We start from the raw sequence: 25,812 nt of genomic DNA, 5'->3' as shown, positions 1-25,812 counted from the left end.
ACAGGGAATGCCGGTCGGATCTCCATATAGGGAGTTTCCGGCCATGAGCCAATCAGATGTATCGGTCTGGTGCACACCTACGTGAGTGCTACGGGCAATCACAGATATTGGAAGGCATCCGGCGTCATTCCGCAAGCGTGCGTGCCGCGTCACCTGGCAGCCAGGAACCTCAGCGTCATATATATGGAAAAAGTGTTGTGTCCCTAATAATGTGCTTGTAGGAAAATGGTACCCTATAGAACCTTTCTGTTAACAAAGGCACAGAGAAAGAAATATAAAAACAAAATAGAGGTGCACTGTATCACCTATATCAATTTTTAAAGGTGACTCTTAAAATTCAATAAATCAAAAATAGATAAAAACTAACATTTATTAGAAATTTTCCAATGTATGTAATTTCATCAGCATTTTCAAAGGTGTCACATAAAAGATCAATCCGCATATCAACGCGTTTCGTCCTTCCGGACTTCATCAGGGGCAATGAATAAATCTCTACAGGCAATAGATCCTCTAGTAGGAGTGGAAATGGTATGTCCTTTAGAACAAAATATTGGTATTGCATATTGGTATTCTGGTTGATTCGCATAAACATCGATTCGCCGACTGCGGGGGAACACCTATATCATTTAATGGTTGGCGACCATCAAATGATGTCGAAGGTGCACACATATAAAAGTGACTCTCAAGTGGGTGCTCGGGAGGAAGTGGGCGGACAGCTGACATCCGGTGATGTCAGCTGGCCGCCCCCCGCACCCGCGTCATCGGGGCAGTTGCATGAGAACGCCCAGTGTAACTTGGGGTTAAGCTGTGGTGCGGAGGAGTAAGTGTCGGTAGTGGGGTAGGTGGGTTAGGCACTGTTGGAGAGAGTTAGGCTGCATGGCAGGGGGTAAGTTTGGGCGGCAGGGTAGGAGGCTTAGGGTTAGGCACTGTTGGAGAGGGTTAGGGCTTGGCTGCTTAGCTGTAGGAAGGGAGGGTTAGGAGGGGGCAGGGGCTCTGTACTTACTACATTACAGTAACTAACAATAACAAAACAAGCAGTGGGGTTTAAGGTCATGTATTGGCCAATGCATTTAAGCCTGCAGTCCCCGACAAAAGACCCCACTTTTTCTGCAGGTCCCACTCTATTGCTCACAATAATTACCATAAAAATAGCTATCACATATATACAGCCTTATTTTGTACTGAGTACACTCTTCACAGATTGTGAGTGTTCAGGTGCCACAAAGACCCCCTGTATTTGATGGGCCCTACGGGTCCAGACTGAAGAAAACAGGCTGCTCAGCAAAAAGCATACAATACACAAGAGTCTCTCCTAATTAATCCCATGGTAATTTGTCTGCAAGTAATGATACTTAGAGAGTCTGTTGTATCTGTCTATATCACTCAGTAACTATCTGCTTGTAGCTGTCTGTGCATAAATATATCTGGATATTTATATCTTCTGTAGTATAATATATAGAACAGAACTCTGCAGACTTTGCCTAACAGAAGCAAAAAATATATCTTTTAGTGCCGAGATCAAAGGGATCCAATCTACAGAAGAGCCAAACTGCTGTCATATTTGTGTGAATCAGGTGTAAAGTTCTGGTGTTACAGGACTGGTGTTAGCGTAGGTGTACACCTGCTTATATCTCTCCTTTGCATGCCCATAGAGAAAGGCGTATACTGTAGCTAAATCCATATGCAGATATGACAGTTCAAGAGATATAAAGGGGAGGGATAGAGTATGCAAATGCAGTCCCAGAACACGGAATAGCCACTTCTGATTGGTTGATTTGGAATTCACCCTTGAAGCCGAAAAGTGTTTTCTTCATTGATTAATATAATTGTTGCTACTTTCATTCATACACAAGAAGAAACATTGAACATGCTGGATTGTTATTTACCTATGACCTGTGTCATTTACCTATTACCTGTGTGTATGTAAATGTAAGGACGCATGATGTAATCCTGGAGTATATGCTACTAATGCACGACCGGATGCATCTTGCGTTGTGTACACCTTAGCCCAGGGGTTCCCAAACTTTTTGAATCATGGCACCCCGGAGCATCAGAAACTTTTCAATGGCACCCCAAGGTCAAAGATTTCTCTTTGAGAAAGTCAGAAAAAATATTAAGTTAAGCAAATTGTGTATACAAATGGAGACATTCTCATCGGAGCGGCTCCTGGCGCGGAAAGCACCACGGGAATGTGGCGCATGTGCGTCAGAGATGCCAGCAACAATGAGAATGGCCCCATCTGTATATCTTATTCTAATGGTTACTTATGTGGTGACTTCTGTTTGTCCACAATTTGACAATTACATTTACATTGGGCATAAATAATTTGAATTGGTCATGGATCACCAACCCAGGGCACCCTGCAAGTCCCCCAAGGCACCCCAGGGCGTCACGGCACACAGTTTGGGAACCACTGTCTTAGCCTATGGGTGTAAATAAACTATATGAGTACTGCTTTTTAGAGCTTCATTTTTTAACATAATCCAACTAATTAGAGTTGATGATGGGTACAAGTTGTAATGATGGCCCTGTGTACTTTCTTGCGTGTATAGTAGGTGACAGCTAATGGGTGCCGGAGGGGGTTCCCAACGGCCACCGGCTATTCTCCCTTGTAGGGGTCTACGACCCCCATAGAGGGAGAATAGAATAGGTGGCGAGCATAGCGAGCCACCATGCCCACAGCGAGGTTAGCGCAGCGAGCCCGGCAGGGGCTTTGCTGCGCTCGCCATGCTGTCTGAGTCTGGCCATTCAGAATCCAGACATCGTGCTAATGACTGTCGGGATCCTGACTGTCGGAACCCTATACAACACCCGCGCCTAATAGCTGTGCCGCCAGGAAAGGGCTATTTTACACACCTAGTTGTCACCCTAAGCGGTGTATACACCTAAATGCTGACCCTCTGCAGTGATAGGAGCCAGATGCTGCAGTGTGATATTCTCCTGTCCCAGAGAATAGGCTGGCCCCTCCTCTTTGGTGTGTGTGTGCCCCGCTGGACCAATGGGCCCGTGTGGTCCACACATCTTTAACCCATAATAGATACGCCCTAGTGGGCTATAGAATTGGTTGTAGAGGAGACAATCTAATAAATTTAACTTTTTGTATGAAACCTGTTTAGCTAAGTATACAATTCTCCCACCTAGTTACAGCATCTGTCTCTTCTTGAGGCAGCTGCTTTCTGGTCCGGAGCACTGATTGAGTGCTCATATACATGCAAGAAGCAAACTTTATAGGGGAAACCACTATCACTACTCTGTTCCATACATTATACATTTAAATTTGCTTTATTTAATACTGGCTGGGACAGAGGGGTTTTCTATGCAACTGAACCCCCCTCCCCCTCCTCCAGGATAAAGCACCAATAAAGACCACATTTGCATATTTGAATAAAACTTTGGAGATTAATTGAACATAAATAATCACATAATGTTTGTAGATAAGTTTCCTGTATTCTTAAAAGATTATGAGCCAGATGCACTAAGCTTCAAAAGTAATAAAATGGAGAGTGATAAACAGACAGCTCCTACCTGACATGTCTCAGACTGTGTTTGAAAAATGTCAGACAGGAGCTGATTGGCTGGCTGTTTATCACTCTCCATTTTATCACTTTTGAAGCTTAGTGCATCTGGCCCTGTGTCTGAACATTTCAGAACCGCACTGCTCTTATGCTGACCACACCCTAATCCACAAGATCACTCTTTTGGGAGTCACAAATTGGGATCATACCATTCTGCACCATGCAGGGGTATTTTTAAAAGTGACATGCCGGTCAGAACCTAATAATTGGAGGAGATTTCAATTTGGTCGTCGATCCATCCATGGACAGGTCTGGGGTATGTAATGCTCATGTTGGCTCTTCTACAAATCTTCTATCCTCTTTCTGCTCCCAACTTGACATCCTAGACCCATGGCGCATCCATAACCCCACAATGAAAGATTACTCCTTCTACTCCCACCCTCACTCATCACACTCCCGCATCGACTATCTCTTTATCTCCCCTAGTATCTTCCCCAAAATATCTCAAACAACCATTTCCAACATTGTGATTTCGGATCACGCCCCAATTACTATGACCCTACAGCTCTCCCTGCCGCAAAGCTTCTCTAGATGCTGGCGGTTCCCTACTCACCTCCGCCACTCCCATGATTTTTTATTACACCTAAGATATGCATGGCGGATGTACTCCGCTGACAACGAGGCCCACAAATCTAATACACCTTTGTTCTGGGGGGCCTCTAAGGCCGTCCTTAGAGGACATATTATGTCCTACACACACTCAAAAAAAAAGAAATTTCAAACTAGCCTGAGGGATCTAAGCGCTACGCTCACCTCGGCTTACAGGAACTACAAGCGACACGATACTGTCTCTAATAAGGAGATATACCTCTCTGCCAAACAAATATATGATACCTTTCTCACCGAACACGCTCAGATATCATATGGTTTCCAACGGAATAAGTTTCACAGATGGGGCAATAAATCAGGCAAACTTCTAGCTAATTTGGTCAAGGGACAAAGGCCCCGAACGTGGGTCAATATGATCAACACTACTACAGACAAAATAACTGACCCTGCACTTATATGCTCAGAATTCATGGCGTTCTATAAAACCCTTTACACAAAGGGACCAGATAATGCACAAGCGGGCTTATCCTTTCTAGAAAAAGCCCAACTACCTGCTCTCTCCCAGGAGGATAGGGATCTTTTGGACAACCCATTCACTGAACAGGAAGTGAGGGACACCATTAAATCCCTACCTAACAATAAAAGCCCTGGCCCTGATGGATTTGGAGCGGAGTACTATAAGATGTTAAGCGATGAGTTAACCCCGACTCTTACCACTCTTTACAACCACATTCTTCATTCCAAAGAAATGCCCCTCCGTTTTAACGAAGCCAAAATAATAGTACTTGCAAAACCTGGCAAAGACCCCTCACTTGTCAGCTCTTACAGACCCATTTCACTCCTCAACCAGGATTTTAAAATCCTGACTAAATTGATGGCCAACCGACTCCAGACTTGCCTTTCTAGTTTAATTTCGCCCGCACAGATTGGCTTCATTAAAAGTAGGCAATCCGTACAGGGAATTAGAGCTGCCATTGCTGCCATAACACATTCCCGTATCCAGAAAAAACTTACAAACATACTTATCAATTTGGATGCAGAAAAAGCATTTGATAAAATAGCCTGGTCGCACTTGGATAGGGTGCTGCACTTCCAACACTTTGGCCCATCTTTCTGTGATCTTATACATACCCTCTATGATACACCCACGGCACAAGTAACAGTTAATAATGTCACCTCTCTGCCATTTATTTTAGAGAGAGGCACTAGGCAGGGGTGCCCCCTATCCCCTCTCCTCTTTAACCTAGCCTTGGAACCCCTTATACGCTACATTCTGTTACTCCCCGGATTCAAGGGAATCCAGATTGGTAATAGGGAACTCCGTATTACTGCATTTGCGGATGATATTTTACTATTTATTTCCGAACCTCATCACACTGTCCCCTTACTCATTAAGACTATAAATACATTCTCAACATTTGCAGGCTTCTCGGTTAATTTTGAAAAATCGGAGGCGCTTGCTATACATGGCCAGGCGAGATTGGGTTGGGCTACCCCATTCCCCTTTCGTTGGACTAATTCCTATATTACCTACCTAGGTATTCAATTGCCCGCTAACCCCATACACCTTTATTCCAATAACTTACAACCGATTATCCACAAAATCAAAACTGAACTCAGTCTCTGGACTACCCTACCGCTTAATTTCCTAGGCAGGTGTAACTTAATCAAGATGGCCAGCTTTCCTAAACTGCTCTATGTGCTTCAAATGACCCCACTTTTAATATCGAAATCGGACCTCACCGCCCTCAACTCTGCAATTACTAGATTTATCTGGAATAATAAAAGACCTAGGATTAGTGCCAAAAAACTCTCCCAAACAACATTTAAAGGGGGAGTAAACCTCCCAGACATTAGACAGTATAACGTGGCTTGTCTCCTCCGTTTTGCCATGGACTGGATTAGGGACACAAGTATATATACAGACGTGGCTTTAGAATCCCAACTATGCACACCCCTTTCTCTTAGTTACCTATTACATGCCACTAGGGATGCCAATCCCGGGGCATTTTTTCAATCCCGGGATTCGGGATTGAAAAATGCTCAATCCCGGGATTCCCGGGATCCCGGGATTGGCTTCCCTAAAATAAAAAACACCCTGACCGCCCAAGCGCTGGGCGGGTGGGTGGCAGGGACCGCTGGGTGGCAGGGACCGCTGGGTGGCAGGGAGCGCTGGGTGGGAGGGCGGGTGTGTGGCAGGGACCGCTAGGTGGGCGGGTGGGTGGCAGGTACCGCTGGGTGGGCGGGTGGGTGGCAGGGACCGCTGCCGCTGGGTCCCCGTGAGCGCTGGGTGGGTGAGCGGGCGGGTGGCCGGCCGTGAGTGCTGCCGGCCGTCAGCGCTGGGTGGGTGGGCGGGCAGGTGGCCGGGAGCGCTGGACGGGCGGGCAGCCGTGGACGTGCGGCTGTGCCCTGCGCAGCGTGACCTCGCAGCGTGACCTCGTCACGCTGCGCACTGCGGGGATTGGGAGAAGCCGGGCAGCGTCTGAGTGCTCAGACGCTGCCCGGCATTAAACTGCGCATGCGCAGTTTAATCCCGAAATCCCGGGATTGGAAATTCCAATCCCGGGATTGAAATCCCGGCGTTTTGGGGGCCAAATCCCGGGATCCCGCCGATCCCGATCCCGGGATTGGCCACCCTACATGCCACCCCTTCCATGTTAAAAATCCCTCACTCGGATAATATTTTGTTACGCTCCACTGCCCAGGCCTGGAAGCTTTCTAGAAAATCTCTGGGTCTCCAATTTTCACACTCCCTCTTTCTCCCGCTAATTGGCAATTTAGAATTTCAACTAGGAACCGCTGCACTACCTTTTACTGCTTGGCGCACACACGGCATATTGAGTATTCGTGACCTCTTAAATTCAAACACACCACTTTCATTTGACGAGGCGAGGGAAAAATTTAACATCAACCCTGCCCATAGATTTTTCTATGCCCAAGCTATTCACTACATACAGAAAATACTGCCTAAACTACAAGATGCTGATTATGTTAATCCTATAGACTCGCTCATACGTATAGGCACCTACTCTACATCTTTAATCTATTCACGAATACGTGTCGAGATTGATCCCGAAACTGACCTACCACAAATTGATAAATGGGCTTCCCAGATTGCCTCCATTTCCTCTGAGCAGATAGTTGAGACCTTTTGTACATCTTTGAGACTTATTCCGGCAAGCTCCTACCAGGAAATGACATATAAGATGTTCCACAGGGCATATCTATCACCCAAAAGGAGACATCTAATGGGTATATCTGACACTGCGGGCTGTGCCAAGTGTCTCGCCACAGAGGCCGATATAATGCATTGTTTTTGGGAATGCCCCAACATTCGACAATTTTGGTCTGAGCTACACATATATGGCACCACAGTCCTGGGCATCCCATTTAGCTGCACGGCTCCTTGGGCAATCTTTGGCTACCTAGCAGATCAATCAGGCATACCTAGAGATGATAAAAAATTAATAATGATCCTATCGGCCGTCGGCGGTAAAGCAATCCTACAGCAATGGATTCATGATGTTAAACCCACACTACCCATGGCTACCTCCCGTTTATTATTCTTGTTTACGATGGATTGGTTTGAGACCTCCCAGGACAAAGAAACCTTGACACCTGCATTATTTCGATGCTGGAATAAATTTATCCAGACCCTACCCCCTGCAACTAAGCTTGCTCTTAGACAATGTTTCCAATCTACATCCTGGTACTCCTACCAACTCCTTGGCAATAAAGACCCTATACCCATATAAGATCACCTTTCTCCTTTGCCCCTCTTCACTCTCCCCCCTCACTCCTCTTCTTACTTGAGCCTCTCCCGTGGATGGACTGCCCTATGGATGGATCGGCGGCCGTGGGGACTGGGCGGGCACCAAAGGTTTGTTTTATTTATGTTGTCTATAGTATTTTGTCCTCTGTTTTGGACAAAATTTTGTGTTGCTATACACACACCTCTCTAGATGAGACACAGACTATTACAGTTTATTGATATAAAGAACCTTGCACTATATATGTATAAACTAAGCTATTGTAGCCTGCACAATCTATCTCGTGCAAGATAAACTTCTAGTCTGGAACCGTTATATAAAGTTAGAAAAAGTTATTTGAAGCTCTTCACCACCCTAGATTACTACAAGACATACGTATACAATTTATTGTTTGACCACTTTTATGCCTTGTATATACGTGTACTTCCACTGCATACTGTTCCATCTTTTAAGCTTCAATAAAATACATTTGGAAAAAAAAAAGTGACATGCCTCATCTGTTTCAATAAAACCATGTTTATAGTATATTTGTCAGTTGTATCCTGGTAGCACCTTACGCTGTCTTTTCAAATGTCCAATGAAAATAAAATAAAAATTCTACCTGCTATCTCCATGTGAATTGTATAAGTGATTCAGCTTTTCCCGCTCTGCTTTATTTCAATGTCATCCAAGATTGACCTGACTGAGTGGAGAATATGTGTTAGTTATTGCTGACCTTAAACTGTCATCAATCCAGCAAGCCTCTTTGGTCTTATAATACATGTTGTTGTGCCCTGCAGCTGATCGAACAGACACGTTACACTTACAACGTCTTTGATGTTACAAGACTTGCATAGAGCTCCGCGTGATGACTGATCTCAATGTACCTTCCAGGTTTACTTGGCAGAGCTTGTAACAGTCAGCCGTAGACTCTACTTGCTGCTTGTTACTTGTTTTCCTTTAGTCATATATAGAATTTATTACTTGCCTACATTTTAAAACTAGCACCATAGGAGGGGGGGGGGGTGTATTCCACTCCCCCAAAGGGTGTGTCTAGCTTCACATATGGGTGTGTCTATATGTTTAAACTAGTAAGCTCGCTCACAGCTAATGCTTTGAATGCTAGTAGATGTAGTTCCACTCGCTGCCAACAGATGGCAGTGTTTCGGAGCCACACGGACACTAGACATATATTTTATAGATGTTTGTTGTTGTTGAGTTGTTTTTATATAACATTAGTTACAATATATGTTGGGAAGTTTTGTAAGTTTTGATACTAACATTGCTGACTGTAATATGGGGTTTCTTGTTTGCAACTATATTGCTGCTTTCACACCGCAAAAACGGCATTGACCCGGTATTTTTACACTTTTCTAAAAACGGGTCAGATAGCTAAAACCCCTTTCACACCGCATATCTTTTTTTTTTTTTTTTTTTTACATCAGTACATCAGGATCCATCCAAATGTAAAAAATAAAATTCAAAATCTAAAGGAAAAAACATATTACAAATTATTAGTTGGGTGCAATTTTTTTGGGGGAAAAAGAGTATCACTGGAACCTACGCTTAATGCAAGAGAATATATTTTTGGATTATAACCCACAGGTTACGTACTGTACACTTGCATTAGATAAAATGCCAAACTCTTGATGTACAGTAGTGCAAATGAGCAAAGAACAGTTGCTGGTGCTATGCTCCCCTACTTGCACAAATGTTTTAAGTGCATAGGTTTTAGATATGTCCATCGACCATTGATAAACCATTGATAGTCAATGGTTTTTCAATTAAAAAAATCAGTTTGGTGGTTTCTAGACACTACATTTGGATGCACCATTGAAACTAGCACTTTCCTCATGCTAACCGCAGATTCACCATCAGAACATGACCTCCAACATCAGCGATTAAGCATCTATGTTCACAAGTTATGTGAGATGCCCCCAACACGCCCATATTACAGGGCATCTCTGTGTCCTAATAGCCATCTTATCATCATAGCACCATCGCTCACCCTTAGAACTCATAGAGTAGAGCTCCTAAAAGTATACAACTATCACTTTGTCTATGTCTATTTTAAATTATGACATATGCCAGTGGTTTCCAAACTGTGTGCCGTCACTGCCGTGGCACCCTGGGGTGCCTCGGGACACTTGCAGGGGTGCCTTGAATTGGTGACCCAGATCAATTCAACTTATTTATGTTCAATTTAATAGGCAAATTCAGAGATGGTGGCTGTCAATCATGTCCCTCACCACACAACTAAATCTAGTTAATTTAGTATAAATCTAAATAAGTAGCATTTGGCCTTTTGGTGGCATGAAAAAAATTTGGTACTTCTTTACTTTCACGGCGCCACTAGATCGGATATCGCGGTCATCGCGGGCATTGAATGCACTAAAAAACGGCCGCGACGCGACCGACGCGATGCCCGCGATTTCCCATAGAGATCAATGTTAAATTTCTCAATTGACCCGATTTTAGTGTTAAATGCCTCAATTGACACGATTTTTCCATAGGAAACAATGTTAAATGGACCACAGAGGCCAAATAGTCACCGTAAAGTGTGAAATGGCCCCCACATTTTTTAACGCCACCCCACGATCAACGTGAACCCGAAGCGTGGCAAAAGCAACGAGACCACGAGGGGCGGCGGTACGCGTCCTACGACCTTTTCATACCCCCACTATCCACGTCGGCGTGGAGTTGAGAATAGAATAGTGTGGCGAGCGCAGCGAGCCACCGAGCCCGAAGCGTGGCGAGCCCCGCGAGGGGACGCGGATACCTGTGAAGCCCGCGAAGGGACGCGTTTACCTGTGAAGGTATCCGCGGCGCGGGGCTCGCCACGCTTCGGGCTCGGTGGCTCGCTGCGCTCGCCACACTATTCTATTCTCAACTCCACGCCGACGTGGATAGTGGGGGTATGAAAAGGTCGTAGGACGCGCCCCGCCGCCCCTCGCGGGCTCGCTGCGCTCGCCACGCTTCGGGTTCACGTTGATCGTGGGGTGGCGTTAACAATTGTGGGGGCCATTTCACACTTTACGGTGACTATTTGGCCTCTGTGGTCCATTTAACATTGTTTCCTATGGAAAAATCGTGTCAATTGAGGCATTTAACACTAAAATCGGGTCAATTGAGAAATTTTACATTGATCTCTATGAGAAATCGCGGGCATCGCGTCGCGGCCGTTTTTTAGTGCATTCAATGGCCGCGATGCCCGCGATTTCTAGTGGCGCCGTGAAAGTACAGAAGTACCAAAAATTCTAATACACTAGGGAGCCATGATTACAAAAAGTTTGAGAATCACTGATATTTTCTGTATACCTATAGCATTCCGCTCCGTGTTCTGTCATTCATGTGTTAATGCGATTAATTCATCCGATTTATTACCGCATTACTTCTTCATATTGCAATCTAAATTGTACTTATATAATACTCTTCACTAGTGGCGCTCATAAGCTCCGGTTATTGTAAATCAATAGCTATTTCCAGTGATAGAGTATAAACAGTTTACTCTAATATACAATCCCCAGTGTGTTGTGGCCATAACTATCACTTTACGCTTCCAGATACTGATTTATTGCTACAGTATTCCTGCTTTCCCTGATACAACGAGACTGTAACGTTATGGGATGAGTAGAACAGTGGCATAACTAGAAATTTTACAAACAACCTCCCCCTCCCCCATACATTTATTATAATAAATGCTAATGCTCATATAATACATGCTCATTGCCAGGGGTTTACATGCTCATTTCCAGGGGCAATATGTATTTTCCAGGGGCTATATATATGCATTTATATATCGCTACCCGAAATCCGTAAATTCCGGGCAGCGATATGCGCTACCAAGTAGGACCTCTAGAATTTATACATCTGTCCAGTAGGATCTTTAGCATCTGTCTCCTCCAAGGTGGCTGCCATTTTTGGAGGGACATTTTCAGCAGATTCCATACGTATGGCCAGACTAATTGAAATCTGCAGAGACCAGGTGCCCCCACAGCCCCGGCTTCTCCAAGCCACCCTTTAGGCAGCAGTGCCATTGTTTTTTGGTGCATCTGGTCCAATATCTGTAATATATCTCATTATTAAGATGGATTTTAAAAGAAGAACATGATCATTTGTGTTATTTTTGCTATGTGCCGTAGACTTTAATATATACTCCCTGTATATATTAAAGTCTACGGTATATTTTATATGTGTATAGGCATATTTTGCATTCAAATTTAGGTTTGCAACATTTATTTTATAGTCTCCATACTATTATAATGATTCTCTCAGTGCCCGATGTATCCAGCGTCAAAAAAGTGATGAAGTGGATAGTGATAAACAACCAGCCAATCAGCTCCTAGCTGTCATTTTTTAAATCCAGCCTATAACAAGGCAGTTATGAGCTGATAGGCTGTTGTCTATCACTCTTCATTGTATCACTTTTTGAAGCTTGATACACCTAGCCCTCAGTTGCTTTAACAATAAACAAAGGTGGGTTGGTCGCTTCACAGTTCCGTGTGCTAATGTTCTGAAATTAAACAGTATGCATTATCTAATATCTACCTGTTCATATGCAGTAACTCACAGTATATCAAACAAACCAGAAGTCTGATATCGCTGGCCACAATCTACCTATATATCGTATTGCACCTGCTGTGGTCTTGTACAAGGAAACGTGTTCTTAGTCATAGTAAAATATTAAATAATATGTTATCATTATTCATCAGCCTGGGAATCTCGCTGAGCTGGATGCGGCCTGGGTAGAAATAGTTTTTTTCCTGTGGCTTTGAGAATTGAGGTTTTCCCTACAGTGTCCACGTGCAAAGGAAACCGCACTACGGAGGCAACATGAAAGGCTCAGCTGCCGCGGAACTCTGTAATTGCTATTCTCCTGTGACCTGCATTCTCCGTGAACTAAAATGTTTCTCTCATGCAGAGCCAAGGTGGGGTTGGAGAGATCATTTGTTTCTCCAGCATAGCAAAATAAATCTGGTGCATTTGGCTGGAGTCTATTGTCGACATCATTCTTATGCTTCACTTGATTGATCTGGGCTCTCGAGGTCTCCCGTGATCATCCTCAGTAGCGTTAAATCTTGTCTGCAGCCACTGTGCTTCTGTCTCAATTGTTAGACATTAACATTGCATGAACTCGCAGTTTAGCGACTCCCTGGGTAGGTGGTCCTGAAGTTAATTAGAAAGGAAATGGTTTGTGCATGCACTTTCCACGTGCACTGTGCTCGATGGCTCGATTAAACAAGCGGCGGGGAGAGTGGATGGTGTTTGTTTACACACAGGCTGCAGTACTCTCCCTCCCAGATGCTACAGGGATCTCTATTGTGTGTCAGGATGTGACTGAAGATACGTAACTGTGTGCTAGAGAGACGCTGCCAAGGCAGGTAAGCCCTAATTCCAGCCTAGTACACTCTATAGACCACGGTGTATTCTGCTATTGCATGTAAACAATGCCTGCATTAGCCAGGTGACTCCCACACTCCCACACTAATTCTGCTGTGCTGACATTCATCTGGATTCATGCACAACTGTTCAGGGATTCGTCCTCCCACACATTCCTTACAATACCAAGAATGATTGAATCCTTTGTGTTCTGCTATTAGGACCACAAGGCCGGGCTGCTAATCTAAACATTATCTGATAGCGCCAAATGACAGTATGTGGGTCCAGGGGTTACAAATTGCACCCGCTCACAATACTTACCTGTCAATCAGCACAACAGAAACAACTAAGATGGGGCCTGATTCATTTCTGTGCGCAGGAGTGAGACAATCGCAATCAGATGTGTGCAGTGGCTAAAGCGAGCGTGTGTGAAGTGTTAAAGTGCAATCACATCCCAGACTGCAGTTTGATTGACAGCAGTGAGGGGGCAGTGGTGCAGTGTTTAGGTGGAGTGGTCCAGTAAATGGGGTGTTTACCGCTTTTCTCCTTTAGTGCATCCCGCCCATAGTAATAAAACAAGAATGGCTATTACCGGACACACAGAGAGGTAGGAGGACCCTGCTTTCTAACAATCTATAGGATAATGGGCGGGATACATTAACCTCCTCCTGTGCATCTGCCACACATCGGGTACCGAAACTGATAATAATCTCATATGCACTAACATATGCAATTATTAATGCAAAGGACAGCTATTCCAATGAGAGCTGTTCTTTGTGAGTCCCTCTGCACTTGTACAGAGTGAAGGCGGCAGCCGCGTCCCGAGGGGCATGCTGGGAGGGATCCGTGACAGATCCCTTAACCAGCGCTGTAGAGTGAATCTTCTATTGAGTAATGGCAGCTTTTTCTGGCGATTCACTCTGCAGTGAAACCCCAACAGGTAGGGTTTAGTGCATCAGAAAATGCGGTAAAACCCCAGAAAATGGGGTTTAAACCGCATTTGCCCTTTAGTGCGTCCTGGCCAATAGATGTCAAATACATTAAGTTAAAGCCGCATATTTGGGCCAGATTTGGGGGGGATGTATTATCCAATCACACATCAATGTTGTTTTCGGCCAGGTCTTTGAGGTGTATTGGAGTACATGTAACTGTGTAGTGTGGTATTTAGGCAGAAGAGCTTCGGGAAAGTGGTGTTGCAAAGGAAGGAAATTCCCAGAGCATATGGAGTATGAATATTCTGTATCCAGGAATGGTTGACTAATGATGGTAACACGGTATATCAGTGGACATGCAGATTACATAATAGCTGAGTTGAGCACAGGAGCCTTGTGAGGGTATAGGGTGAAGCAGACAGTAGAGTAGCAGGGCAAGACAAGACTAGTTATTGCCTTTTCAGTTGTTGGATCAGACCAAGAGTAGATTCCATATGGGCAGGCAAGGGATCAAGTAGGTTGTTGGTCAAGGAACAGCATACACCAAAGTGAAATTTCACCCTGTGCAAGCCAGCAGATTGCTTAGCATGGCTTGCAAAAATTAGTTGGATAGCTGCAAAAGGATTCGCAATCATGCCATCAAATAATTTTTCTAGTGTCTGCAGTCTGCGTGCAGCCTAGGACTTACTAGGTGGTGGTGCTGCAGTTGGTTCGGGGCTAGAGCTGACATCACAAGACTTCCCCTCAAACGCCTGGCCACGCCTGATTTTTCTCTGACACTCCCAGGAAATGACCAGTTACCGCCCACAAATGCCGGGTTTCTGTCAATCAACTTGCATATTGCCAGCTATAACAAAGTACAGTAGAAGGATGTTATTGCAGGATGGCCTCGCATATGCGTACTACGAAACGTATGCATGCACAGTCTATCAAGTAGATGCTTAACTCTGGGAGGCAATGGAGTCATCTGCTGCCGGGCTCCTGCTCCAAAGGGGGAACTTCTCCTTCCATGCGAGTTTGAATCAGTTCATTGAGAGCCATCGATATCACTTCTATGGTTAACTCCCCCACCTTTTTTATTTTAAACATAAAATATATAACATACATATATTTCAGGGTTGCCGACTTTTAGATTCTCCTCTCCGGCAGGGGGGGGGGGCCTTGATCATGATGTCATTAAGCCCCGCCTCCAGGATGTAAAATAGCCTAATTCACGGATCTCTGTGGAGGGGCTAAAATGATGCGATTGTGACATTTTAGTTCCGCCCCCTCCTCTGAGACCCACGGATTGCGGCATTTAAAAGCCGCGATCGGGGGGCGCAGTGGGGGTCCCCCCTGAATCCGGGAGGCTCCCGACCGTTCCGGGAGGGTGGGCAATCCAGATATATTTATATAAGGTGGTGTGTGTGTGTGTGTGGGGGGGGGGAGCACATCAATATTTATCTTGCCTCCTGTCAACTGAAACAAACACCCCACTGCTATCAATAATCGCCTGGACTGCAAGTCGGCAGCCGTGAAATCAAATATGAATATCCCCCTTAGTTGGGAAGAGATGTAGATGTATTAAAAGGCTATTTGAAGTAAAAAACCTGAGCATACTGTAGATTGTCTTTATGGCGTTGTTCAACAGTCCATAATTAAGGTTGCATGCTGCTCTTTGCCATATCCATTGCTTTGTATCAGGGCTTCATGTCAATTTTGGCCATTGGTGCGCAGAGACAATGATTTGTAATATCAGTTATACTTTCCTCAAGGGTTTCTGGTGCACAGTACATGAAATGTGTGTTACTAAAGTAAAGCATTTTTGACTGAAAAATATATATTAAAAGAATTCAAATGTAGGCTTCCAGTGAGTTTGTGGGAACCAGCTGGCAAAGCGGTAAGAGGACTTGTTCCACTGCCAGCCATAGTGAGACAGCGTATTGCCCAGCCAAATGTTATTGGTAATTCAGGCAAAAATCGATTTTCTATCACTGCAATAAGTGGTGACATTCTAAGTAAGTCGGCCCTTTAAACCATTCTCTCTCAAATCTGGCTGAGCACTTTCCATCCACAGTAATAAAAAGCAACGTTCGTAAAACACTTTCCATTTGTAAACCATTTTCTTTCTCTGACAATCAAGTCTCGCATCTTAAACTACTCACTGATTCATTGATTTTCTTCTGTCTCTCCAAAGACAAAATGCTCACTTATTCTGGAAATGTAAAACATTTCTTTAGTGAATAAACTCTGCGTCACCTTTAGATCTTCACATGCACAGAGTGCTTTTCTGTTTATGAAAAATAAAAAAAAATCTGCTCATTCACCATCTATTAATGTTCTATCTCTGTGCTACACTGCGCTGCTGTACACAAACCCTGCCAGTGTTATTGCTGAATCACACGAAAGCCTAGTCGTGCTCTCTCCCTCCTCCATCTCCCACTTCACACCTCCCACCTCTTGCAGGTCTCTTCTATACTCATACACACCTGCAGAAAAACAGCTGAAGCATCAGGCCCTATCTGTCTACTCTCCCGGAACGTGCAGGAGTTTTCTGCATCTGGGACGACTCTCCCCAACACCTGGAAAAATATCCCCAACACATGGAAAAATATTCCCCAACACATGGAAAAATATTCCCCAACACATGAAAAAATATTATCCCCAATACATGGAAAAATAAGCAAGTCTCCTCCTCCACAGCATCCCACTTCCCAATAGAAGTCCAAAGGGGCTTGATTATGCATTTGGTGTTGTCTTGGCCATGCCCCCTGCTCTAAAATGCTGATTAGAGATGGTTCAACTAGCACCACCTATTCTATTGTTACCCAGGGTTGCCTACCCTCCCGGAATGGCCGGGAGGGTCCCGGAATTCAGTTCAACCTCCCGGCCCCCCGTAAAGGTAGGCAAGCCTCCCATAATCCGCGCAGCCTCCCGCAAACCCCCCCCGGCGGCATTGTTCGGCGAGGGTTGTGGCTACGAGGACGCAGTTGCATTGGCCATGCCCCCACACTGGTCATCTGCCAGCTGCCCTGTCCCCATCCCATCTTGACAGTGGCCCCGCCCCCGTGCCTCACTGAACTGGCTGCCAGGAAGTAGGCAACCCTGTTGATACCATACTAAAAAAAAATATATATATATATGTACACATTTATAACAAGTATGTAACTACGTATGTAGTAAGGTCTCCTTCTCTGCCACTTCACAGGCAGCATGCGGAGTGCAAGGCTCATATAATGTTATCATGCAAAAAGACATTGAAGCCCATTTAAGAAGGATCACGTATACAATGCGATCTGGGTGGAATATTACATTGTAATATGTGATCCTATCACCAGGATTTCCCTTCTTGTGCATGCAGGGACAGGGGCGCTGAAAGGAGCCCGTCCCTGCGATACTCTCAGCCGGGAGCCTGGGGGGGTGCAGTCCCTGCACCCTTCACAGTTCCGCCACTAGATAGATGCAGAACTATATTCCCACTTTCAAACTGCCCACATGGATGTTGCTTTCACTACCTCTCTGAAAAGCTTCTTCAACATGACTGTCACATTCCATCCTGCAGACATTCAGTAACAAAATATCAGTATTTTCAGTAACAATTCACTTCTGTAAATTTAGCGTTTTGTGTTACAAGAGCGCCATTATAATAGAACCGGATTATCCATCTCCTTTTCCTTCTCAATAATTAATTTAATGTAAAAAGCCATATAAAGCGACTACAATAGCTCTCAGCTTGAGTTTCATTTTCTTTGTTGCAATGAACAATTTAGAAATGTGCTGTACTAACCGCTATGATTAGACCAAGCGTATGAGCTTTTTCTTTCTGCAGACGCAATCGGAAGAAGTTATTTTTAATAACTTGTTTTATAGTGAGGGTTCTAGTACGTACAAAAAAATATTTTTCCATACACTATTATATTATATGTTCCCATATCAATTATTGAAAACACAACTGTTCCCTTCACCCAGAGAAAGAAGTCATTTTATCGACTGAGCCCATTCAATAGTGTCAATTTTAGAGGTGAGTGGGTACGGTTTCCAGAAAACTGAACCCACCTAAACTTAGAGGTCCCAACTCTTCTAGGCTGAGCTCGGATCCGAAAAAGGGGCGAAACATACTTTTATTGGTGCCGGGTTTATGGTGTTTTGCTATTGGTGTCACTTCTGTCTGTCAGATCGAGTGGCAACTCCAGCCCTTGGGCTGCAGGGGGCGATCTCTAACCATATATGTTATCATGTATGCACTATAGGCCTAATTCAGATTCACCAGGAACGGGGCGAATTCGGCCCGTTCCGATGTTTGGGGGTCTGCGCATTTGCAAGTGCATATTTGGGCTTCGGGGAGTTACACAGTCGCCGGGCCGTTCATTGTGGGGAGAGAGGGCCGTGGGTGGATGGGGGCGGTGACGGCGCTGGACCAGCGTTTTATGGGAAACAGGAAACAGCCGCCCACCCCGTCTTTGTCCTAGTGATCATAAATAAAAGTCAGTCTAGGCTATTATTTGGTTATTCGGTTGGGGTGTCATCTCAGGCACTCGGTAAGCTGTGATGTTTGCTTCTTACTGAGCCAACCTGAATTAAGGCCCATATGTACTGGACTGGTCCCATGGAGAATGCCAGTGCTAAGTGATTCACCATAAGCCATTACTCAGTTAGCCCCACCCCCGAACTCCAGGGAGGCGGCAAACTTTGTGAACGGCAGGTAGGAAACACATGGGAGTTAAGAGGGGGAGGAGCATACGGGTCATCTGTGATATACAGTAGAAGCATGATTAACAAGTAGCAATCTATTCAGTTTTCTTGTATTTCTTGCCTGATATTTTTTTGGCATTTTTCTGGATGGTGGCACTGTTGCTTTTTCTGTCATCATACGAATCATGGGAAGCTTTAGACAGACTGTATTTTCAAGCTTGACTGGAAATCAATGCTATTAAGGTTAATAATAATGTAGGAACAAATAATTTGATTACAGGTGTTTTTATGGTGTTAGACTCTACCACCATTTTGCATTTTAATTCAATTTAATTTGATTTCTCTGCATCAGATGAAAACATTCCAAATTGCACTAGTGAAGGGGGGCCTTTAAACTTGAAAAGAGACCCCCCTCCCACCACATAACAGAATTTTTCATCATTCCGTGTGGCATTATGTGAATTTTGGCTCAATCTGGGTGCCATAGAATGAATTTTGGATCATTTTGTGTGGCATAACGTGGATTTGGACTCATTCCATGTGAATTTTGGCTTATTCTATGTGTCAGAATGTGAATTTTGGCATATTCAGTGTGGCATAATGTGAATTTTGACTCCTTCCATGTGAATTTTGGTTCATTCTGTTTGGAATAATGTTATTTTTTACTACTTCAGTGTGAAATTTCACCAATTCCAGGTCTACTATTGTGTTGCATGATGTGTAAACAGGGTATATGGTGTTCTACATTACATTCAAAGACACACACCCTTTTGAGTGACCACACCCCCTATTTATGGAGTGCTGCCCTTGAATATCTATCTGCTGGAAGTCTTATGTGGCCCCCCAGCTGAAATAATTGCCTACCCCTGCCTGTCTTTTCATTTATGAGTACCCCCTCCTCTCAATTTGGAATATCCACAGTACTTACGAGTGGAGTGGAAGTGAGTGGTATGCGTGTAATAATGCGTGTCGGCGGAGGAGTAGTGTACGGTCAGGAATCCTGTCCCTCTGTGTCAGGGCGCGTTGGCTGTGTACTGTCGTCAAGGTTCCCACTAATGCCTGTAGGATTAATGCTGCTGCTTTCTCCACACCTGATATGGGCCGGAGATGATCGCTGATGTCTGAGGGCAGCGCAGGTAGCTCCCAGTGGATTGCTGGTCAGGCAAAAGCCTAAGGAGACGCTGATGCCACTGCAGACAGAACCAGAAGTGACACATCATGGTTCGTCTCCATGGCAATGGGAGTCTTCTTCCACCATTGAAAGACTTTTTCTTCTGGTCTGGTCTGCAGAGTACCCCCAGGGGTACTAGTACCCCAGGTTGGGAACCACTGCCCTAGAGGAATGCAGTGGTAGGAGGCATATGTTTAGGAAAGTGGCCAGTCTCCATAGTGGGTGTGGCCAGCCAACACATTGGTTTGCCTAGCCATTAGAAAGTGAATGAGCTGGGCCCCTTGATAAATATAAACATTAAATATTGCTTGTGCATGCATGTGCACAATAAATAACAGCAATGTACTGTAGAAAATACAGGACCAGCTTAATGAGCCTGTGACTGGTTAGACTCGCGAGAGGGGACCCTATGCCGTTTAAAAAAAAAGTTTACTTTTTAGACACTTTTGTGGACATAACCATGCACAGATCTTACTGACAAACTCACCAGCCTGAACCGGGTCTATTATTCTTTTTTTCGATTTTTGGTACTTTTTAGGGTTCAATTTTAAAAATCGCACCCTTACATTTGCAATCTGACAAAATATCTGAATGCGATTTGTAATGTGCGATTTTTTTGACACGGCTAAATGTGTGAATTTTACCGCAATTCACACACTACCATATGTGCGATTTTTGGAAAACGTGTGATTTTGACAGGGTTTTTTTTAACAAAAAATCGCACATTACAAAAAATCGCATCTAATTATATTTGGCCCCTGGATCTCATTCCTTTTCTTACAGGAGGACACACTTTGCCCAACAGTTTGCAGTACTGCACTAAAGCACATTTCTATTTGCAAAGTACATAGTACATAGAAAAGTCTCCTCATACTCATTATTGTATGTGTGTATGCAGGGCACCAAGAGGGGTTGTCGTAGGGTACAAGGGACATAGCCCAGGGCTTCAGGGGGCCCACCTGCAAGGGATGAGTAACAGCACCCCCAAAATGGTGTTCCATGCTCCCTTAATTAGATGGGAACATAGCCACTCCACAGATGCTTGTTTTTCATGCTGAACTTTGCTGGGGCCCAGCAAATCTCTTGGCTGAATGGTCACAATGGCCCTTATTCAGATCTGATCGCAGAACAAATTTGTTCTCAAAATGGGCAAAACCATGTGCACTGCAGGTGGGGCAGATGTAAAATGTGCAGAGAGTTAGATTTGTGTGAGTTATTTTTTTTCTGTGCAAGTTAAATACTGGCTGCATTATTTTTACACTGCAATTTAGATTTCAGTTTCAACATACCCCACCCAAATGTAACTCTCTCTGCACATGTTACATCTGCCCCACCTGCCGTGCATATGGTTTTGCCCATTTTGAGAACAAATTTGTACTGCGATCAGATCTGAATAAGGGCCAATGACACAAGATATTATAGTTTAGGGTTTTTTTTCCACAGTTATTGTATCAAGCCATTAATTGAATATCCACCAGGGCCGGACTGGCCATCGGACATTTCTGGAAAATTCCAGATGGGTCGATTTCTTCTTGCAAGGTGGAGGCTCCACCTCCCGATTTGCACATCCGGCAGATCCAGCATCTCTCTGTGCGCTGCTGGGGTCGAGGAGAGAGGGAGGCATCACGCACCGCAGTTCCCCTCTTGTCTACATGCGCGCCGACAAAGGTTGCACGTGTGTACAAATGCCAAGGCCGATTCAGCGGCCCAGTCCGTCGCTGATTTCCACTACCACTTAACATAGCCATATGTTTGTCCCATGTATTACTATCTTATGGGCTTATTGATACAGGCTTACTTTACTAAACTACTTCAGTTACATTCTAAGCAAGTGGCATTTTGGAGGATATACTGCCAATATCCCTATGGACCAGGATTGGAAACAGTCTGACCATGAAACACATTATTTTATAATACAGTATCCTTTATCCAAAATGCTCAGGACAAGAAGCATTTTGGATAACGGATTATTCCATATATCTGTATATTTTTATATTTCAATGAGATATCTTGAGGACGGGACCAAAATGCATTTATGTTGTATAAATACATCAAACACATGAAATACACACAATTTATTTGTACATGAAACAAGGTTTCAAAACATGAAACAAAGTTTGTGTCCTATCTCAGGCACTGAATTTGAATGCTAAACATTCATTTTCTTGCACATATGTAGTGCCAGTAACATATCATGTCCCTTTCACCAGTAGTGCCAGTTATATATCATGTCCCAGTAGAATGCCAGTTACAGATGTCCCCAGTAGTGCCAGTTACATATCATGTCCCCAGTAGTGCCAGTTAAATACCATGTCCTCAGTAGTGCCAGTTAAATATCATATCCCAGTAGTGCCAGATACATATCATGTCCCCAGTAGTGCCATTTACATATAATGTCCCCAGTAGTGACAGTTAAATATCATGTCCCCAGTAGTGCCAGTTACATATGTCCCCTGTAGTGCCATTTACATATCATGTCCCCAGTAGTGCCAGTTACATATCATGTCACCAGTAGTGCCAGTTACATATCATGTCCCCAGTAGTGCCAGTTACATATCATGTCCCCAGTAGTGCCAGTTACATATCATGTCCCAGTAGTGCCAGTTACATATCATGTCCTCAGTAGTGCCAGTTACATATCATGTCCCAGTAGTGCCAGTACATATCATGTCCCCAGTAGTGCCAGTTACATATCATGTCCCCAGTAGTACCAGTTACATATCATGTCCCCAGTAGTGCCAGTTACATATCATGTCCCCAGTAGTGCCAGTTACATATCATGTCCCAGTAGCGCCAGTTACATATCATGTCCTCAGTAGTGCCAGTTACATATCATGTCCCAGTAGTGCCAGTACATATCATGTCCTAGTAGCGCCAGTTACATATGTCCCCAGTAGTGGCGGATATACAATTAATGGCTTGCTACATACATATCATGTCCTAATAGTGTCAGTTACACATCATGTCCCCATTAGTGCTAATTATAGGTGTCCCCGGTAGTGCCAATTACATATCATGTCATCAGTAGTGCCAGTTACAGATGTACTCAGTGATTCCAGTTACATATCATGTCCCCAGTAGTACCAGTTACTACCCGAGTAGTGCTTTTAGTAAAAAAAAAAAAAAAAGGTACATTCCAGAAACAATGGATTTCTTGGAAGAATTTGTATAACAGATTTCCAAATAAGGATTACTCAATCAGTATTACATTTTTACTTGTGATGTGTTGTACAGGTCGAGTATCCCGTATCCAAACATCCGTTATCCGAATTATTCCGTAAACCATACATTCCAGAAAGTGAAAGTAATAAAAACTCACTGGGGACATATATTTAACAACACTGAAACAACAACATATAACAACATTGTCACAACTGAAGGGCTGGATGAAGTCGTGTGGTGTGTAGCAACCGGAGACGGACCAGAGGAGGAAGGATTAAATCGTGCAGGTTTAATAATAGAATTCATAAATAGAACAATACACGCTTGAATACTTTGTTAAGTGGCAGTTTAGCAGTAATAAGAATTGAGCCGGCACGGCACTTTGTAAAGAAGAAAAAGTTCATTTAAACAATGACAGTTCAAGCACTGCGGACTGCAGGTTGGGGTCTTGGAAAATGAAGAAATCCGGAAAGAGAATGCACTTGATGGTAATGAGGGATCCTTGAAGACTGAAAGAAGATGGATGATGACAGAAGAATGGGAAGTTGCTTGGAAGCAGACGACTTGAAGAACTTAGGCCAGGAAGCTCAGGGATGCAGGCAGAGACCAGACTGTGGAGAGATCTGGCAGCGATGGGGTTAAGCTGAATCGAGACCAACACAGAGCACTGAAGCAAGGCACCAAGTCAGGAGAGGTGAGTCAGAGAGCCGGAGTCAGCTGGGAGCTGTGAACGCCTCTGGAGACTCTTTGTACTGACACTGAACAGGCCTAGGCAGATCCCCTATATCCCTAGAGGGCAGCTGCCATTGGCTGTCAGGTCAGTATGGGCGGAAACCTCAGACAAGGACCAATCTGCTATTTGCCCTTAATCAAGATGGCGGCACCGGCCTCCCGGCGCCCCTACAGCACATACCGCTACACTTGCTGGCGTCCCACGCTGCCTGCTGCCCACCAGACTGCCGCTGCCTGCTGCCGCTGACCTGGAGACCACTACACGCTAGCCGACGGCGGGCGCGAACGGGTGAGTAGTAAGCCCGCCGCGCACCGCCGCGGCTGCGTGTGACAGTACCCCCCCCTTTCTGGGTGACCCCAGGGCACCTACGCACCTTGTGTGGATTTCTTTGAAAGAACTGTCTCACCAGACGAGGAGCATGAAGATCTGCAGCATCAACCCAGGAATTCTCTTCAGGACCGAATCCAAGCCACTCTACCAGATACTGAAGATGGGTATTGCGGCAACGTGAGTCGATAATGCGCCTCACCTCGAACTCTGTTTCTCTTTCCGAGCCAATCTTGGGCGGTTTAGGCACCTTCTTCTGATATAAGTTCAAACGCAAAGGTTTCAGAAGAGACACATGGAACGAATTTGATATTTTTAAGGAAGGAGGGAGCTGTAGTCTGTAGGCCACCGGATTAATCACCTGAGTGATCGGGTACGGCCCGATGAACCGAGGAGCCAGCTTCATGGACGGTAATCGAAGGCGTATATGGCGGGTAGACAGCCATACTCGATCTCCAACCTTCAACTTAGGAGCTGCTCTTCTTTTCCTGTCCGCCATCCTTTTATATCGAGCGGATGCTTTGAGGAGAGCTGTATGGACGTCTGACCAGATCTTTGCAAACCGTTGTAGGGAAGAAGCAGCTGCAGGGACTTCGGACAATGATAGATCTGAGAACTCCGGAGATCGGGGATGCTTGCCAAAGACAGTGAAAAAGGGAGTGGTGCCGGAGGAAGAATGATAAGAATTGTTGTGCGCAAATTCCGCCCAAGGCAGAAGGTCTACCCAGTCGTCTTGAGAGGAAGAGACGAACAAACGAATGAAGGCCTCCAAGTCTTGGTTGACTCGTTCTGTCTGCCCGTTGGTTTGTGGGTGGAAAGCAGTGGAGAACTTGAGCTTGACTTGTACAGCAGAACAGAGAGCCCTCCAAAACTTTGCGACGAACTGCACGCCACGGTCAGAAATGATCTCTTTGGGCAACCCATGGAGTTTGAAGATGGTGGAAATGAAGAGCTGAGCCAACACTGGAGCAGATGGAAGACCTTTCAATGGGAAGAAGTGCACCATCTTTGAAAAGCGGTCGACCACCACCCAAATTACTGTATGCCCTTTGGAGGGAGGAAGTTCGCAGATAAAGTCCATAGACAGGTGGGACCATGGTTCTGTTGGTATGGCTAGAGGTAGAAGAGGACCGACAGGGGACGTTCTGGAGGACTTATGCTGAGTGCACTTTACACAGGAAGCGACAAAGGAGTTTACATCGCGACGGATGGTAGGCCACCAGTATGACCGCAATAGGAACATTAAGGTCTTCTGTGCCCCGGTATGCCCTGCGAAACGGGAAGCGTGTGCCCAGGACAGCACTCTCTTCCGGAGATTGAGAGGAACGAAGGTCTTGCCTGGTGGAGGTGAAGGCTGGACTGTTACTTGAGCAAAGACCAGAGGATCGAGGATGGGTCGAGGAGGAGTCTCAAGATCAGCGGAAGTTTCAAAAGAGCGTGAAAGGGCATCGGCCTTGGCATTCATCGTCCCGGGTCTGAATTTGATTTGAAAATCAAAGCGTTCGAAGAACATGGCCCAGCGGGCTTGACGAGCTGTAAGACATTGGGCCTGCTTGAGGAATGA

At 44.9% G+C, this 25,812-nt stretch overlaps 1 protein-coding gene across 3 annotated transcripts in view; it reads left to right on the top strand.

Annotated features, from left to right (window-relative positions):
• MTUS2 (microtubule associated scaffold protein 2) overlaps positions 1–25,812 on the top strand; it is a 443,851-nt gene that overhangs the window by 44,587 nt on the left and 373,452 nt on the right. Inside the window, exon 1 of one of the 3 annotated variants that reach the window (XM_083169853.1) lies at positions 12,991–13,254. The exons of the other annotated variants lie outside the window; for them this stretch is intronic. The gene's annotated coding sequence lies outside the window, so the exon portion shown is untranslated. Of the gene's footprint in view, positions 1–12,990; positions 13,255–25,812 lie in introns of those variants that run through there. 3 annotated transcript variants of the gene reach the window in all.

Source organism: Crinia signifera, chromosome 2 (assembly GCF_055691185.1).
Source record: "Crinia signifera chromosome 2, ASM5569118v1, whole genome shotgun sequence".
In the NCBI taxonomy this organism is placed as follows: Eukaryota; Metazoa; Chordata; class Amphibia; order Anura; family Myobatrachidae; genus Crinia; species Crinia signifera.
The sequence above is the reverse complement of the archived record's forward strand: the minus strand, read 5'-3'. Positions and strand labels throughout refer to the sequence as shown.